This window comes from Amphiura filiformis, chromosome 15 (genome assembly GCF_039555335.1).
Source record: "Amphiura filiformis chromosome 15, Afil_fr2py, whole genome shotgun sequence".
In the NCBI taxonomy this organism is placed as follows: Eukaryota; Metazoa; Echinodermata; class Ophiuroidea; order Amphilepidida; family Amphiuridae; genus Amphiura; species Amphiura filiformis.
The window spans coordinates 897,999-915,809 of record NC_092642.1 but is presented as its reverse complement, the minus strand read 5'-3'; the positions used below and the strand labels follow the sequence as shown (position 1 = coordinate 915,809).

Sequence of the window (17,811 nt, the reverse complement as noted above, 5' to 3'; positions counted from 1 at the left end):
TAGGTGGCTAGTATTTTTCTTTTCATTAATACCTCATTGGTTTGGCTTGGTCAGAAAACTAAAGAATAACCACATTAAATTAAAGCTTGACTGAAATCGTATTATTAGGGCTTTAAAAATCTTTCTGAAGTTGACAGTCATTGATTGGTTAGTTTGGTTGTGATGCCCGTAGTACTTATCAAACCACAAACAAACTTCGGAACACAAATATCTAATCAATGATTGCCTATTGACATTTTGATGATCCTCCGGCAGTCAATGATAGAAAAATGGTTGCTATAGCTTGTCAGAATTTAATATAATATCTTCGAAAGTATGGTGGAAAATGGCTTAAGGGAAGGGGTATGAACGTTTGGACAGTATTTATTGTGGGACATTAGAGCACATCAGACATATCGAATTGCATTCTGAATACTGAAGTTATCCTTTCTCAAAACGATTCACAGATATTTGTTGTAAGTGAAACTTGGTTCCACCCTGGCTTACCGGACTCTAAAATGAACATTCCCCAATATAACTTATTTTCTGTCTCACGCCAAAAAGAACATAGCCTCGACCGCGGAGGAGGTGTAGCAGTTTATGTGAAGAACAATATCACTTCTTATCTCATAACTGAAATTACAGTCCCAGAAGAGCTGGAATGTGTTTGGGTAATGGTGCGTCCCCACCGTATGCCACGAGAGGTGTCGGCAATTGCAGTCTGTGCCGTGTATATTCCACCAGATGCACCAGTTGCACTACAGAATCTGCTCGTTGACCATCTACTTGAAGCTACTGATAGTCTACGTACATCCTATCCTGACATTGGATTTGTAATTGCTGGAGACTTTAATAAATCACGTATTGACAGATTATTGTTTGGCAATCAATTAAATTTCCAACTAGAAAGGATGCTATACTAGATCTTGTTTTTACCAATTTTAGTCAGCATTACAATGAACCAATTTGCTTACCACCAATTGGGAAAAGTGATCACAATTGCATTGTTCTTAAGCCATGTAGTTCAATCCCTGGTAATAAAATCAAGAAGTCCAGTGTGAGATCATTTAAGGATTCTAATCTCCGTAGTTTTGGTACATGGATTCAAAACCATGATTGGGATGAAGTTATTAACACATCTGGGGTCCAAGCCAAAACTGACACCTTTTATGCTCAGTTGAATGATGCAATTGAAACACATTTTCCATTGGTCACTGTAAAACATCATGAATCTGATAAACCATGGATAACTCAGAAAATTAAAAATCTAATTCGTGACCGCCAGACTGCCTTCATGCAAGGTAACACAACTCAGTGGAAGTTTTACGCAATAAAATCAAGCGTTTAATTGAGCAAACAAAAATGAATTACTATGCTGAAAGAGTTAGACACTTGCAAAAACTGACAGTAAAACTGGCATCGCCAGGTTAAGGTCATGACAAGGAACTGTTCAAATGAAACATGTATTCAGGTGCCAGGGGTCCAAGCTAATAGACACAACGAAATTGCAAATGTCATCAATTGTAAATTTGTGGATGTTTCTGCTAATTTAGAGCCCCTTGATAATTCTAAGCTCCCTTCATACTTACCAGCAAGGAGCTCACCACCATGTTTGCACCCATGGAATGTGTATTCAGTTTTAAAAAAGATCAATGCATCAAAAGCTACAGGTCCTGATGGGATACCGCCTCGTCTTGTCAAAGAATTTGCATACGAGCTGAGTGTTCCTCTCACTGTCATCTTGAATAGCTCGTATACTGAGGGGACGGTTCCACACCAGTGGAAAAAAGCGATTGTGATTCCTATCCCTAAGCAGTATCCTGCGAATATTGACAAGTTGAGACCGGTGTCCCTGACGGACTGTTTTGCTAAAATCAGTGAAGGTTTTGTTGTGGACTGGATTCTTGATGACATTCAACACAAAATAGATCCCAACCAATATGGTAATGTTAAAGGAGTCTCTACCTCACATTATCTGGTTAGTCTGATACATTTTCTACACACTGGGGCTAATTTAAAAAAAAATGTGGGCACTGTTGTCGTGACGGATTTTTCAAAAGCTTTTGACCTCATAGACCACAATTTACTCATCTCCAAGTTTGTTCATATAGGAGTGAGAGAATCACTCATTCCATGGATTTGTAGTTTCATTTCTGGTAGACAACAGTGTGTCAGATATAACCAAACTTTATCTGACTACAAAAATTTAAATGGGGGGGTTGCCACAAGGCACAAAAATGGGCCCTTTGGGTTTCCAAATCATTATCAATGATGCAGCATCAGATGCTGATGCTAGTGTGTGGAAGTATGTAGATGACCTATCTTTGGCATCAAATGTATCCTATCCTACCAAGAGTACGCTGCAAAAAGATTTGACACTAAATCCATCCAAGTGTCAAGGGCTTCAGGTTTGTTTCATGAATGACCCAGCTGCTCCCACTGTGTCTATTGACGATGTGCCTCTTCAGTTTGTTAAATTTGCTAAAATTCTTGGCATTTGGATACAGGATGATTTGAAGTGGGACAAACAAATTAATGAAATGCTAAAAAAAACCAATAGCCGCATGTATATGCTCCGTACTCTTAAAAGATTTGGTTTTACATCTGATGAACTTGCAGTTATTTACGGCCATTGTTAGAATATGGTGATGTTGTATGGGATTCGTCTTTGACATGTGAACAGGTTAATTCTCTTGAAAGAGTGCAAAAAAGGGCTTGCAAAATAATACTTGGCCAGAAATACAACTCATATACTGATGCAATTGAAGAATGTGGAATTCAGACTCTTTCTGACCGTAGGAAAAATCACAGTGTTAAATTTGCTCAGTCTCTGCCAAAATGTGATCGTACGACCAATCTCATTCCCCCTACAAGGCGTTCTATGCATGGCAGAGAATTGCGCAATTCAAATTCCATCACTCGTTTACCTTGTAGAACTGAGTGGTTCATAAAGAGTTCAATTCCACACTTCATCAACTTACTTAATGCTTAAAATTGATGTTTTGTTTCACCCATTGATGCAGTTTAACAATTTGATGCAATTTAATTTAATTATTTTGATGTGACAATTTTTATGGTATGGTATGACAGTGAATATGAGTGTATTGAGTGACTTGGTGTGTATGCATATTATTTAGGGTGACTGTGTTTGGAAGTTCATGTAAGAGGTGCGCTCAAGAGTGAGTGGGGGTGTGTTTGTGAGGATAAGTGTGGATATAAGATTAGTTAAGGGTTTGCTTTCATAATTATGTGCAATATAATTTTTGTGTTTCTTTTATGCTTTTTTGATGCTTATTTGAGTGTGTGGCGAGTATTATTTGTGGTCACTGTGTTTGGGAGTAAGAGGTGTGCTTAGGGGTGGGTGTGTGTGGTGTGATGGGGTGAGTGTGGAGATAAGCTTTTATAATTATGTGCAATATAATTCTGAATATTATATGTTTTTCTTATGTTTATTTCTTGTAATATGTATTTTAATAACTTTTATGTATAATAATAGTAAATAATTTTTTGATGTTTTAATATATTGTAAAAAGTGACGCAATTTGGCTATTTGCCACGATGTTATTTTCAATAAATATGAAATGAAATGAAATGAAATACGAAGAATGGCCTTCTGATATCAAATAATTTAGAGTTTTTGAAATTCGCAATGTAATACACATTTTATGGCAAATCATTAGAAATTGATATTTTTGATATTTAACAGTACTCGAAGTAAACTTTATTAATGTGATGATTTATACCTAAAGTGTATGAAGGTGGGATGAAAAGCCGACGATTAATTGAAAATTTTGACCTTTCGTATTGAAGATATGGATTTTTTTTCCCAAAAAAAATCGTATTAGGTCTTTTTGGAAAAAAAATCTATATCTTCAATATGAAAGGTCAAAATTTTTCAATTGATCGTCGGCTTTTCCTCCCAGCTACATACACTTTAAGATTGATAAAATTTACTTCTAGGACTGTTAATGTGAAATGTGAAACCAAAATGTGAAAAATATCAAATTTTAATAATTTGTCATAAAATTTGTATTATATCGTAATTTCATAAAATGAAAATTATTTGATATCAGAAAAACATTCTTCGTATTCAAGCTCAACCATTCTAGTTCCTTAAAGCTTACTTTTGTATGTTTACTGCTTTAAAAATCTAAGAAACTTACGACTGGCATGTTCTTGGTTTTATGGGAATGAAGCGCATATGAACGGTTATTAAAGCCAAGCGGATCGGAGGCATGACATATCGGTGTTTGCACTGCACTCAAATATTGAGACAAATAAAGCTGACTCCCAAGCGGAAGATATATGGAGTGTCTTTTCCGCCCCATAGTCTTTATTAGAGTCTTTAGTCTTGATTCTTTCTTTCTTTCTTTCATTCCTTGTCTCCTTCCTGTCTTTCATTCCTTTTCTCCTTCCTTTCTTTCATTCCTTTTCTCCTTTCTTTCTTTCATTCTTTTCTTTCTTTCCTTCTTTCATTCCTTTTCTCCTTTCTTTCTTTCATTCCTTTTCTCCTTTCTCTCTTTCAGTCCTTTCTTTCTTTCATTCCTTTTCTCCTTTCTTTCTTTCATTCCTTTTCAACTTTCTCTCTTTCATTCCTTTTCTCCTTCTTTCCTTCCTTTTCTCCTTTCTTTCTTTCTAACATTCCTTTTCTCATTTCGTTCTTTCCTTCATTCCTTTTCTCCTTTCTTTCTTTCATTCCTTTTCTCCTTTCTGTCATTCCTTTTTTCCTTACTTTCTTTCTGTCATTCCTTTTCTCCTTTCTTTCTTTCTTAGCTTTCATTCCTTTTCTCCTGTTCTTTCTTTCTTTCATTCCTTTTCTCCTTTCTTTCATTCCTTTTCTCCTTCCTTTCCTTGTTTCATTCCTTTTCTCCTTTCTGTCATTCCTTTTCTTCTTTTCTATCTTTCTTTCATTCCTTTTCTTCTTTCTTTCTTTCTTTCCTCTTTCCCTTTCTTTTTTTCTTTTTTCTTTCTTTCTCTTTTTTTTTTCTTTTTTTTTTTCTTTTTCTCTTTTTTTTTTCTTTCTTTCTTTCTTTCATTCATTCCTTTTCTCCTTTCTTTCTTTCATTCCTTTTATCCTTCCTTTCTTTCTTTCATTCCTTTTCTCCTTTCTTTCTTTCTTTCATTCCTTTTCTCCTTTCTTTTTTCTTTCTTCCTTCTTCTTTCTTTCTTTCTTTCATTCCTTTTATCCTTCCTTTCTTTCTTTCATTCCTTTTTTCCTTTCTTTCTTTCATTCCTTTTCTCCTTTCTTTTTCTTTCTTCCTTCTTCTTTCTTTCTTTCATTCCTTTTCTCCTTTCTTTCATTCGTTCTTTCATTCCTTTTCTCTTTTTTTCTTTCTTTCTTCCTTTTCTCCTTTCTTTCTTTCTTTCATTCCTTTTCTTCTTTCTTTCTTTCTTTCTTTCCTTTTCTTCTTCTTTCTTTCTTTCTTTCTTTCTTTTTCTTTCTTTATTTTTCTTTTTCTTTCTTTCTTTCTTTCTTTCTTTCTTTCTTTTCTTTCTTTCTTTCCTTTTCTCTTTTTTTCTTTCTTTCTTTCATTCCTTTTCTCCTTTCTTTCTTTCTTTCTTTTTCTTTTTTCTTTCTTTCTTTCATTCCTTTTCTTCTTTCTTTCTTTCCTTTTCTCTTTTTTTCTTTCTTTCTTTCTTTCATTCATTCCTTTTCTCCTTTCTTTCTTTCTTTCTTTCTTTCTTTCATTCCTTTTCTCCTTTCTTTCTTTCTTTCATTCCTTTTCTTCTTTCTTTCTTTCTTTCTTTCCTTTTCTTCTTTCTTTCTTTCTTTCTTTCCTTTTCTCTTTTTTTATTTCTTTCTTTCTTTCTTTATCTTTCTTTCTTTCTTTCTTTCTTTCTTTCTTTCTTTCTTTCTTTCTTTCTTTCTTTCTTTCTTTCTTTCTTTCTTTCTTTCTTTCTTTCATTCCTTTTCTTCTTTCTTTCTTTCATTTTTTCTTTCTTTCTTTCTTTCCTTTTCTCTTTTTTTCTTTCTTTCTTTCTTTCATTAATTCCTTTTTTTTTCTCCTTTTCTCTTTTCTTTTCTTTCTTTCTTTCTTTTTTTTCTTTTTTCTTTTTTCTTTCTTCCTTCTTTCTTTCTTTCTTTCTTTCTTTCATTCCTTTTCTCCTTTCTTTCATTCTTTCTTTCATTCCTTTTCTCTTTTTTTCTTTCTTTCATTCCTTTTCTCCTTTCTTTCTTTCTTTCATTCCCTTTCTCCTTTCTTTCTTTCTTTCTTTCTTTCCTCTTCTTTCATTCCTTTTCTCCTTTCATTCATTCCTTTTCTTCTTTCTTTCTTTCTTTCTTTCTTTCTTTCTTTCTTTCTTTCTTTCTTTCTTTCTTTCTTTCTTTCTTTCTTTCTTTTCTTTCCTTTTTCTCTTTTCTTTCTTTCTTTCTTTCCTTTTCTCATTTCTTTCTTTCTTTTTTTCATTCATTTTTTCTCCTTTCTTTTTTTCTTTCATTCCTTTTCTCCTTTCTTTTTTTCTTTCATTCCTTTTCTTCTTTCTTTCTTTCTTTCTTTCTTTCTTTCCTTTCTTTCTTTTCTTTTTTTCTTTCATTCCTTTTCTCCTTCCTTTCTTTCTTTCATTCTTTTTCTACTTTCTTTCATTCCTTTTCTCCTTTCTTTCTTTCATTCATTCCTTTTCTCCTTTCTTTCATTCCTTTTCTCCTTCCTTTCTTTCTTTCATTCCTTTTCTCCTTTCGTTCTTTCCTTCATTCCTTTTCTCCTTTCTTTCATTTCTTTTCTCCTTTCTTTCTTTCTTTCATTCCTTTTCTCCTTTCGTTCTTTCTTTCATTCCTTTTCTCCTTTCTTTCATTCCTTTTCTCCTTCCTTTCTTTCTTTCATTCCTTTTCTCCTTTCTTTCTTTTATTCCTTTTCTCCGTCCTTTCTTTCATTCCTTTCTTTCCTTTTTTTCTTTCCTTCTTTCTTTCTTTCCTTTTCTCTTTTCTTTCTTTCTTTCATTCCTTTTCTCCTTCCTTTCTTTCTTTCTTTCTTTTTCTACTTTCTTTCATTCCTTTTCTCCTTTCTTTCTTTCATTCCTTTTCTCCTTTCTTTCATTCCTTTTCTCCTTTCTTTCATTCCTTTTCTCCTTCCTTTCCTTGTTTCATTCATTTCCTCCTTTCATTCATTCCTTTTCTCCTTTCTTTCTTTCATTCCTTTTCTCCTTTCTTTTTTTCATTCCTTTTCTCCTTTCCTCATTTCTCTCTTTCATTCCATTTCTCCTTTCTTTCATTCCTTTTCTCATTTCTCTCTTTCATTCCGTTTCTCCTTTCTTTCATTCCTATTCTCCTTTTTTTGCTTTATTCCTCCTTCTTTCTTTCTTTCTTTCTTTCTTTCTTTCTTTCTTTCTTTTTCTCTTTTTTCTTTCTTTCTTTCTTTCATTCATTCCTTTTCTCCTTTCTTTCATTCCTTCATTCCTTTTATCCTATCTTTCTTTCATTCCTTTTCTCCTTCCTTTCTTTCATTCCTTTTCTCCTTTCTTTCTTTCCTTCATTCCTTTTCTCCTTTCCTTCATTTTCTCCTTTCTTTCTTTGTTTCATTCCTTTTCTCCTTTTTTCTTTCATTCATTCCTTTTCTCCTTTCTTTCATTCCTTTTCTCCTTTCTTTGTTTCATTCCTTTTCTCCTTTCTTTCTTTCCTTCATTCCTTTTCTCCTTTCTTTCTTCCATTACTTTTCTCCTTTCTCTCTTTCATTCCTTTTCTCCTTCCTTTCATTCCTTTTCTCCTTCCTTTCTTTCTTTCATTCCTTTCTCCTTTACTTTTCTCCTTTCTCTCTTTCATTCCTTTTCTCCTTTCTTTCATTCCTTTTCTCCTTCCTTTCTTTCATTCCTTTCTTTCTTTCTTTCATTCCTTCTCCTTTTCTCCTTTCTTTCATTCCTTTTCTCCTTCCTTTAATTCCTTTCTTTCTTTCCTTCATTGCTTTTCTCCTTTTTTGCTTTCTTCCTATCCTTTCTTTCTTTTTCTCTTTTTTTCTTTCTTTCTTTCTTTCTTTCTTTCCTTTTCTTCTTTCTCTCCTTTTCTTTTTTTTCTTTCTTTCATTCATTCCTTTTCTTCGTTCTTTCTTTTCTTTCTTACATTCCTTTTCTCCTTTCTCTCTTTCATTCCTTTTCTCCTTCCTTTCTTTCTTTCTCCTTTCTTTTATTCCTTTTCTTCTTTCTTGCTTTCTTTCTTTCCTTTTCTCTTTTCTTTCTTTCTTTCTTTCTTACATTCCTTTTCTCCTTTCTGTCTTTCATTCCTTTTCTCCTTCCTTTCTTTGTTTGATTCCTTTTCTCCTTTCTTTCTTTCCTTCATTCCTTTTCTCCTTTTTTTGCTTTCTTCCTCCTTCTTTCTTTCTTTCTTTCTTTTCTCTTTTTTCTTTCTTTCTTTCTTTCTTTCATTCATTCCTTTTCTCCTTTCTTTCATTCCTTTCTCCCTCCATTCTTTCTTTCCTTCATTCCTTTTCTACTTTCGTTCTTTCCTTCTTTTTTTCTTTCTTTCTTTCTTTCATTCCTTTTCTTCTTTCTTTCTTTCCTTTTCTCTTTTCTTTCTTTCTTTCTTTCCTTCCTTTTCCTTCCTTTCTTTCTTTCATTCCTTTTCTCCTTTCTTTCTTTCTTGCTTTCTTCCTCTTTCTTTCTTTCTTTCTTTCTTTCATTCCTTCTCCTTTTCTCCTTTCTTTCATTCCTTTTCTCCTTTCTTTCTTTGTTTCATTCCTTTTCTCCTTTTTTTTGCTTTCTTCCTCCTTCTTTCTTTCTTTCTTTTTCTCTTTCTTTCATTCCTTTTCTCCTTTCTTTCTTTGTTTCATTCCTTTTCTTCTTTTTTTGCTTTCTTCCTCCTTCTTTCTTTCTTTCTTTTTCTCTTTCTTTCATTCCTTTTCTCCTTTCTTTCTTTCTTTCTTTCCTTTTTTCCTTTCTTTCTTTCTATTTCTTTCTTTCCTTTTTTCTTTCTTTCTTTCTTTCTTTCTTTCTTTCTTTCTTTCTTTCTTTCTTTCTTTCTTTCTTTCTTTTCTTTCTTTCTTTCTTTCTTTCGTTCATTCCTTTCTCCTTTCTTTTTTTTCATTCCTTTTCTCCTTTCTCCTTTTTTTCTTTCATTCATTTCTTTTCTCCTTTCTTTCTTTCATTCCTTTTCTCCTTTCTTTTTTCATTCCTTTTATCCTTTCCTCATTTCTCTCTTTCATTCCGTTTCTCCTTTCTTTCATTCCTTTTCTTTCTTTCATTCCTTTTCTCCTTTCTTTCTTTCATTCCTTTTCTCCTTTCTTTCTCTCATTCTTTTTCTCCTTTCGTTCATTCTTTCTTTCATTCCTTTTCTCCTTTCTTTCGTTCCTTTTCTCTTTCCCTTCTTTCTTTCATTCCTTTTCTCATTTCTCTCTTTCATTCCGTTTCTCCTTTCTTTCTTTCATTCCCTTTCTCCTTTCTTTCTTTCTTTCTTTCATTCTTTTTTCTCCTTTCTTTCATTCTTTTTTCTTTCTTTCTTTCTTTCTTTCATTCCCTTTCTCCTTTCTTTCTTTCTTTCTTTCTTTCCTTTTCTTTCATTCCTTTTCTCCTTTCTTTTTTCCTTCTTTCCTTTTCTCCTTCATTCCTTTTCTCCTTCTTTCTTTCTTTCATTCATTTTCTCCTTTCTATCATTCCTTTTCTCCTTTCGTTCTTTCCTTCATTCCTTTTCTCCTTTCTTTGTTTCATTCCTTTTCTACTTCCTTTCTTTCTTTCATTCCTTTTCTTCCTTCTTTCTTTCTTTCTTTCATTCTTTTCTCCTTTCTTTCATTCCTTTCTCCTTTCTTTCATTCCTTTTCTTTCTTTCCTTCTTTCTTTCTTTCTTTCTTTCCTTTTCTCCTTTCTTTCTTTCTTACTTTCTTTCATTAATTCCTTTTCTCCTTTCTTTCTTTCAATCCTTTTCTCCTTTCTTTATTTCTTTCATTCCTTTTTCGTTCTTTACTTCATCCATTTTCTCCTTTCTTTCATTCCTTTTCTCCTTTCTTTCTTTGTTTCATTCCTTTTCTCCTTTCTTTCTTTCCTTCATTCCTTTTCTCCTTTTTTTGCCTTTTTTTCTTTTTCTTTCTTTTTTTTAATTTTTCCTTTCTTTTTCCTTTCTTTCTTTCCTTTTCTTCTTTCTTTCTTTCTTTCCTTTTCTTCTTTCTTTCTTTCCTACATTCTTTTTCTCCTTTTTTCTTTTCCTTGTTTCATTCCTTTCCTCCTTTCTTTTTTTCATTCATTCCTTTTTTCTTTTCTTTCTTTCTTTCATTCCTTTTCTCCTTCCTTTCCTTGTTTTTTTCCTTTTCTTCTTTCTTTCTTTCCTTTTCTTTTTTTCTTTCTTTCATTCATTCCTTTTCTCCTTTCTTTTCCTTCATTCCTTTTCTCTTTTTTTGCCTTTTCTCCTTTCTTTCATTATTCCTTTCGTTCTTTCCTTTTCTCCTTTCTTTCATCCCTTTTCTCCTTTCTTTCATTCCTTTTCTTCTTTCTTTCTTTCCTTTTCTTCTTTTCTTTCTTTCATTCCTTTTCTCCTTTCTTTCTTTCATTCCTTTTCTCCTTTCTTTCATTATTTCTTTCATTCCTTTTCTCCTTTCTTTCTTTCTTTTTCTTTCTTTTTCCTTTTTTTTTCTTTCTTTCTTTCCTTTTTTTTCTTTCTTTCTTTCCTTTTTCTTCTTTTCTTTCTTTCATTCCTTTTCTCCTTTCTTTCTTTCATTCCTTTTCTCCTTTCTTTCTTTCTTTCTTACATTCCTTTTCTCCTTTCTTTCTTCCTTTCTTACATTCCTTTTCTCCTTTCTCTCTTTCATTCCTTTTCTCCTTTCTTTCTTCCTTTCTTTCATTCCTTTTCTCCTTTCGTTTTCTTTCTTTCTTCCTTTCTTTCATTCCTTTTCTCCTTTCTTTCATTCCTTTTCTCCTTCCTTTTTTCTTTTCTTCTTTCTTTCTTTCTTTCATTCATTCCTTTCTCATTTCTTTCTTTCATTCCCTTTCTCCTTTCTTTCTTTCATTCCTTTTCTCCTTTCTTTTTTTCATTCATTCCTTTTCTCCTTTCTTTCATTCCTTTTCTCCTTTCTTTCATTATTCCTTTCGTTCTTTCCTTCATTCTTTCATTCCTTTTCTCCATCCTTTCCTTGTTTCATTCCTTTCGTTCTTTCCTTCATTCCTTTTCTTCTTTCTTTCTTTCTTTCTTTCCTTTTCTTCTTTCTTTCTTTCTTTCTTTCTTTCCTTTTCTTCTTTCTTTCTTTTTTTTCTTTCTTTCTTTCTTTCTTTCCTTTTCTTCTTTCTTTCTTTCCTTTTCTTCCTTTCTTTCCTTTTCTTCTTTCTTTCCTTTTTTTTTTTCTTTCTTTCTTTTTTTTTTTCTTTCTTTTTTTCTTTCCTTTTCTCCTTTTGGTTCTTTCTTTCTTTCCCTTTCTTTTCTTTCCTTCTTTCTTTCTTTCATTCCTTTAATTCCTTTTCTTTCTTTCTTTCCTTTTTCTTCCTTTCTTTCTTTCATTCCTTTTCTCCTTTCTTTCTTTCTTTCTTAAATTCCTTTTCTCCTTTCCTTTCTTTCTTTCTTTCTTTCATTCCTTTTCTTTTTCTTCTTTCTTTCTTTCTTTTTCCTTTTTTCTTTCTTTCTTTCCTTTTCTTTTTTCTTTCTTTCATTCCTTTTCTCCTTTCTTTCTTCCTTTCTTACATTCCTTTTCTCCTTTCTCTCTTCTCATTCCTTTTCTCCTTTTTTTCTTCCTTTCTTACATTCCTTTTCTCCTTTCTCTCTTTCATTCTTTTTCTCCTTCCTTTCTTTCATTACTTTTCTTCCTTCTTTCTTTCTTTCTTTCATTCTTTTCTCCTTTCTTTCATTCCTTTTCTCCTTTCTTTCATTATTTCTTTCTTTGTTTCTCCTTTTTTTGCCTTCATTCCTTTTCTCCTTTCTTTTTCTTTCTTCCTCCTTCTTTCTTTCTTTCATTCCTTTTCTCCTTCCTTTCTTTCATTCCTTTTCTCCTTTCTTTTTCTTTCTTCCTCTTTCTTTCTTTCTTTCTTTCCTTCATTTCTTTTCTTTGTTTCATTCCTTACTTTTCCTTCATTCCTTTTCTCCTTTTTTTTGCCTTTTCTCCTTTCTTTCATTATTCCTTTCGTTCTTTTCTTTCTTTCCTTTTCTTCTTTCTTTCTTTCCTTTTCTTCTTTCTTTCCTTTTCTTTTTTTTCTTTCTTTCATTCATTCCTTTTCTCCTTTCTTTTTTTTCTTTCCTTTTCTCCTTTAATTCTTTCTTTCATTCCTTTTCTCCTTTCTTTCTTTCTTCTTTCTTTCTTTCTTAAATTCTTTTCTCCTTTCCTTTCTTTCTTTCTTTCTTTCATTCCTTTTCTTCTTTCTTTCTTTCTTTCATTCCTTTTCTCCTTTCTTTTTCCTTTTTCATTTCTTTCTTTCTTTCTTTTTCTTTCATTCCTTTTCTTCTTTCTTTCTTTCTTTCCTTTTCTCTTTTCTTTCTTTCTTACATTCCTTTTCTCCTTTCTCTCTTTCATTCCTTTTCTCCTTCCTTTCTTTCTTTCATTCCTTTTCTCCTTTCTTTCATTCCTTTTCTCCTTTCGTTCTTTCCTTCATTCCTTTTCTCCTTTCTTTCTTTCATTCCTTTTCTCCTTTCTTTCTTTCATTCCTTTTCTCCTTTCTTTCTTTCTTTCTTTCTTTCATTTCTTTTCTCCTTTCTTTCTTTCATTCCTTTTCTCCTTTCTTTCATTCCTTTTCTTCTTTCTTTCTTTCTTTCCTTTTCTTCTTTCTTTCTTTCCTTTTCTTCTTTCTTTCTTTCTTTTTTCTTTCCTTTTTTTCTTTCTTTCTTTTTTTCATTTTTTTTCCTTTCTTTCTTTCTTTCCTTTTCTTCTTTCTTTCTTTCCTTTTCTTCTTTCTTTCTTTCTTTCCTTTTCTTCTTTTTCTCCTTTTTTCATTCCTTTTCTCCTTTCTTTTCATTCTTTCTTTCCTTTTCTCCTCTTTCTTTCTTTCTTTGATTCCTTTTCTCCTTTCTTTCTTTCTTTTTCCTTTTTCCTTTTCTTTCTTTCTTTCTTTCCTTTTCTCTTTTCTTTCTTTCTTTCATTCCTTTTCTCCTTTCTTTCTTTCTTACATTCCTTTTCTCCTTTCTCTCTTTCATTCCTTTTCTCCTTCCTTTCTTTCTTTCTCCTTTCTTTCATTCCTTTTCTCCTTTCGTTCTTTCCTTCATTCCTTTTCTCCTTTCTTTCTTTCATTCCTTTTCTCCTTCCTTTCTTTCTTTCATTCCTTTTCTCCTTCCTTTCTTTCTTTCATTCCTTTTCTTCTAACTTTCATTCCTTTTCTCCTTTCGTTCTTTCCTTCATTCCTTTTCTCCTTTCTTTCTTTCATTCCTTTTCTCCTTTCTTTCTTTCATTCCTTTTCTCCTTTCTTTTTTCTTTCATTCCTTTTCTCCTTTCTTTCTTTCATTTCTTTTCTCCTTTCTTTCTTTCATTCCTTTTCTCCTTTCTTTCTTTCTTACATTCCTTTTCTCCTTTCGCTCTTTCATTCCTTTTCTCCTTCCTTTCTTTCTTTCATTCCTTTTCTCCTTTCTTTCATTCCTTTTCTCCTTTCGTTTTTTCCTTCATTCCTTTTCTCCTTTCTTTCTTTCTTTCTTTCTTACATTCCTTTTCTCCTTTCTCTCTTTCATTCCTTTTCTCCTTTTCTTTTTTCTTTCATTCCTTTTCTCCTTTCTTTCTTTCTTTCTTTCTTTCATTCCGTTTCTCCTTTCTTTCTTTCCTTCATTCCTTTTCTACTTTCGTTCTTTCCTTCATTCCTTTTCTCCTTTCTTTCTTTCTTTCTTTCTTTCTTTCATTCCTTTTCTTCTTTCTTTCTTTCATTTTCTCCTTTCTCTCTTTCATTCATTTTCTCTTTTCTTTTTTCTTTCATTCCTTTTCTCCTTTCTTTTTTTCTTTCATTCCTTTTCTCCTTTCTTTTTTCTTTCATTCCTTTTCTCCTTTCTTTCTTTCATTCCTTTTTTCCTTTCTTTTCATTCATTTTCTCCTTTCTTTCTTTCTTTCATTCCTTTTCTCCTTTCTTTCTTTGTTTGACGCACTCGCGTATAAAATGACGCATGCTGTGGATTTTTGACGCGTGTCAGGCGTTTTCAATGTCATGGTACGCATTTTGACGCAATTTCGAGATAATCTGACCCGTGCTGTGTATTTTTGACACGCGTCAGGCGTTTTTAACGTCATCGTACGCATTTTGACGCAGTTCTGAGATAATTTGACGCACTCGCGTATAAAATGACGCATGACGTAGATTTTTGAAGCGCGTCAGGCATTTTGAACGTCATCGTACGCATTTCGACGCATTTTGAGATAATTTGACGCACTCGCCTATAAAATGACGCATGACGTACATTTTTGAAATGCGTCAGGCATTTCCAACGTCATCGTACGCATTTTGACGCAATTTCGAGATAATTTGACGCGTGCTGTGTATTTTGACACGCGTCCGGCGTTTTAACGTCATCGTACGCATTTTGACGCAGTTCTGAGATAATTTGACGCACTCGCGTATAAAATGACGCATGACGTAGATTTTTGAAGCGCGTCATTCATTTTGAACGTCATCGTACGCATTTCGACGCAATTTCGAGATAATTTGAAGCACTCGCGTATAAAATGACGCGTGCTGTGTATTTACGTAGCAATACCGGGATGAACTTAAACGATAAAAATAGATTTATTGCACTTACCCAACAATTCACTTACTCCTTACTCATTAAATTACTGTTATACTTAATTTCTTAATATCTTAAGTTCTTAATTATTTAATTAACTTAATTACACGTTGCTTAATAAATTAATTTACATAATTACTTGCTACTTAAATTACTATTAATTACTCAATCACTTTATTACTTATTCAATTACTTAATTCTTATTATTGCTGTTGTTGTAGTTGTTGTCGTTGGTTTTTTTGGAGGTAGGCCTATTCAGTTATTAAATTTATTTATTGTGCTACTATTCATTCCGCCTTCTATTTCTTTTGTCTAATTTTGATAAATTAATGTTGTTACCACGTACATAAATACTAATTTACCCAGATGAAATCAAGTGATTCAAACCAGTGATTCATTGCCATTGCCAACGTCAGACAAAAGGAGAGGTGATACATATAGTGAGTTGATAAGGCCACACCCTTTTCAACATCATTGTCACCCAAAGACGTATATTTTTCTTCAGCTTGAATACTTAATTCCTGCTCCTCTTAGCTATTTTTTAGCCAGTTGCAAAATGGCCATGTTCTTCTTTACTAAAAGTTGCTAAAAGTTTGTTTTTGTTGCGTTTCTTTTTTCTTCATGTTCATTCTTTCTTCTATCAATCTGATAACGAGCCATCGTAGCCATGCTTTGGTCCAGTTTGACCATTAAAGTTTATCACTAGGACCATTGGGTGGGGACACAAATGTCACAAGAACAGAGTATTAATGTAATTGTAGTGTCATTCTTTAATTTTTAGTAATTTTATGCCTATTCGGAATACCAATGTGATTTTAAAACTGAAACATTGGAAAAAGCTTGTATCTCTTCACAAAAAATGTTGCCCTTAGACACAAATGTCACATGATCAACTTCCGGTCAAAGGTCATCCACTTCCGGTCAATGGCCAAAAAGAGCTCAAAAGGCTACCTCCTCTTCCATAAATTACATAACACAGTGATGTCACATTTTAGGGTCATGTCCGGTATAGGGTCAAATACTTTTAAAATGCTGCAATAGCACAATGATATCACTTACACAAGTTATTAAATATTAGTTTGTAAATTAAATCTAATACTGGAACTAATTTGCAACTCACTTTGCTATGTTGCGTCCGAAAACATCGGACTTCGTCAGGCATCTGATTGAAGATGTTGTGATGACGTCAGATGTTGTGACGTCAGACGGCGAGGAATGTCTCGTAACGCCGGGTCCCATGCACGTGACAACTGGAAGCGGAGTCCCCTTTTCTGTTAATGGCGGGAGCCTCCACTCTCTCCCATATGGATTCTCTGACTCCTCGCTCAAACCACTTCTCCTCCTTATCTAGAATAACCGCTTCCTCAGGGTTGAAGAAATGTTCAGTTTTCTTGTTGCAGTGGTTGTAAACCGCGGAGTTTTGGGCTTCGCTGGAGCTAGGGCGTCTGTGTTGGTTCAAACGCGCTCGTAGAGATTGTTTTGTCTCGCCTACATAGGAGTCACCACAGTCCGGGGCAGCACAGGTAATGCCATAAACTAGATTGCACTGTTTATCTCTGGGGGGTTATCACAACATCTTCAATCAGATGCCTGACGAAGTCCGATGTTTTCGGACGCAACGTAGCAAAGTGAGTTGCAAATTAGTTCCAGTATTAGATTTAATTTACAAACTAATGTTTTGAACTACTGGATGAATAATCTACACCAAGATATAAAGTTATTAAATAGTTATTAAATTTCGGGACAAATTATATAGCAAAATGAGATCTCTTTCGCATAATACATTGTAGGCCTAAATACTGTGGTATTTCGCCCATCCATGGATCCTACATTACCAAGGCTGAGATGGGTCGCATTGGCTCAGATCATAGACAAATAACGATGGCTATGTGTGTACGCAATTAGCATCTAAAGTTTTTTCGGTCTTTGGAATGAGGAATAGCATAGGTTCTATAAAGGAGATCCCAAGACTTGATAATGTTTAAATGTTTAAATGTTTCCATGTTTCAGTGTATGATGCGTAAGCCTCTTCCTTTGTTTGTATGATTATATTAGGCTGGCGGGTAAGCATCATTAAATTGATCTCGTACATTGGTTTGTAATGTGTTGTTTGTATTGTTTACTCTGACTGTTCATATCGATAAGTACCAGACTTGAGTCCTGTTTATCAGGGACAGTGTGTGTAGCTCAGTGGTAGAGCGCTCGCCCGACAAGCGAGATGTCTGGGGTTCAAGTCCCCGCACAGGCAGGTATGCCTGTGTGATCTTTCCCCTGTGTGATCAAGATATAAATCTATAGGTATTAGGTTCGAATGATATTCGTCGCAATCCTATCGGAATGCATCAGAGCAGCCAGCACACATAATCAATGGATAAAATACACACCAGTGTATCTGGCCGGATTCGAACCGGCGACCTTCGTAATACTAGCACGACGCTCTAACCAACTGAGCCACAAAGGCACGGTGGAGAAGAGCGGACGATATAAATCTATAGGTATTACTAGGTTCGAATGATGTTCGTCGCATTCCTATCGGAAGGCATCAGAACTGCATATTTATAACAAATAGGCCTACACAGAGTCACATTAGGGATCAAAATTATACTTGGTTCTCTGGGTTGATAGGATGAACAGAAATGATGAAAGAGCTGACAGGATTCACCAAACACAATAAAGTCCATAATTAAAAAAAGCCTACATATTTCACGAATTAGCAAGGAAGTCATTGAACTTATTGCCATGACAATCTTATCCTTTGGTTAAGATTTCGATCTTCAAAAGATTGGATATGAGATTTGCATACATCAACAATGAAATCATCTGTATTAAAGAGTAGTAAAACAACAGAAAAGATCACTCACTAGAAATTACTGGTTGAACAGGTTCAATCCGTTCAACAAATTGTTGGGAATTCTTCATGAATGTGGCTCATGGTTAGAATTCTCGCTTCTGGTACATGAGGTTCTGCATGGAGCTCAATTGGCAGTATCTGTAGAATTAAATTCAGACTTCCGCGCCGCTCTCCATATTGTGCATTTAGAGTTAGGCATATGAACCATGAGAGCTTCGTCCTTTAGAGGGGACGTTAAGCCGTCTGCCCTGTGTACAGATGAGCCATACCTGTGCAGTCAGTTTCGATTAGAGTATGGCGTTAACCCCTGACTGTCCCTGCCCGTACCGTTGATGAAAAGGAAAAGATGAACGTTTTATGGATGACAATACCATTCCCTAGGAATGGGGACAAG

At 33.6% G+C, this 17,811-nt stretch overlaps 1 non-coding gene across 1 annotated transcript; it reads right to left on the bottom strand.

Moving 5' to 3' along the window:
• Window positions 1-16,953: 16,953 nt before the first annotated feature.
• Trnat-agu (transfer RNA threonine (anticodon AGU)) lies at window positions 16,954-17,027 on the bottom strand. Its single transcript has one exon. It is a non-coding gene; the product is annotated as a tRNA-Thr (tRNA).
• Between the last annotated feature and the right edge of the window lie 784 nt (window positions 17,028-17,811).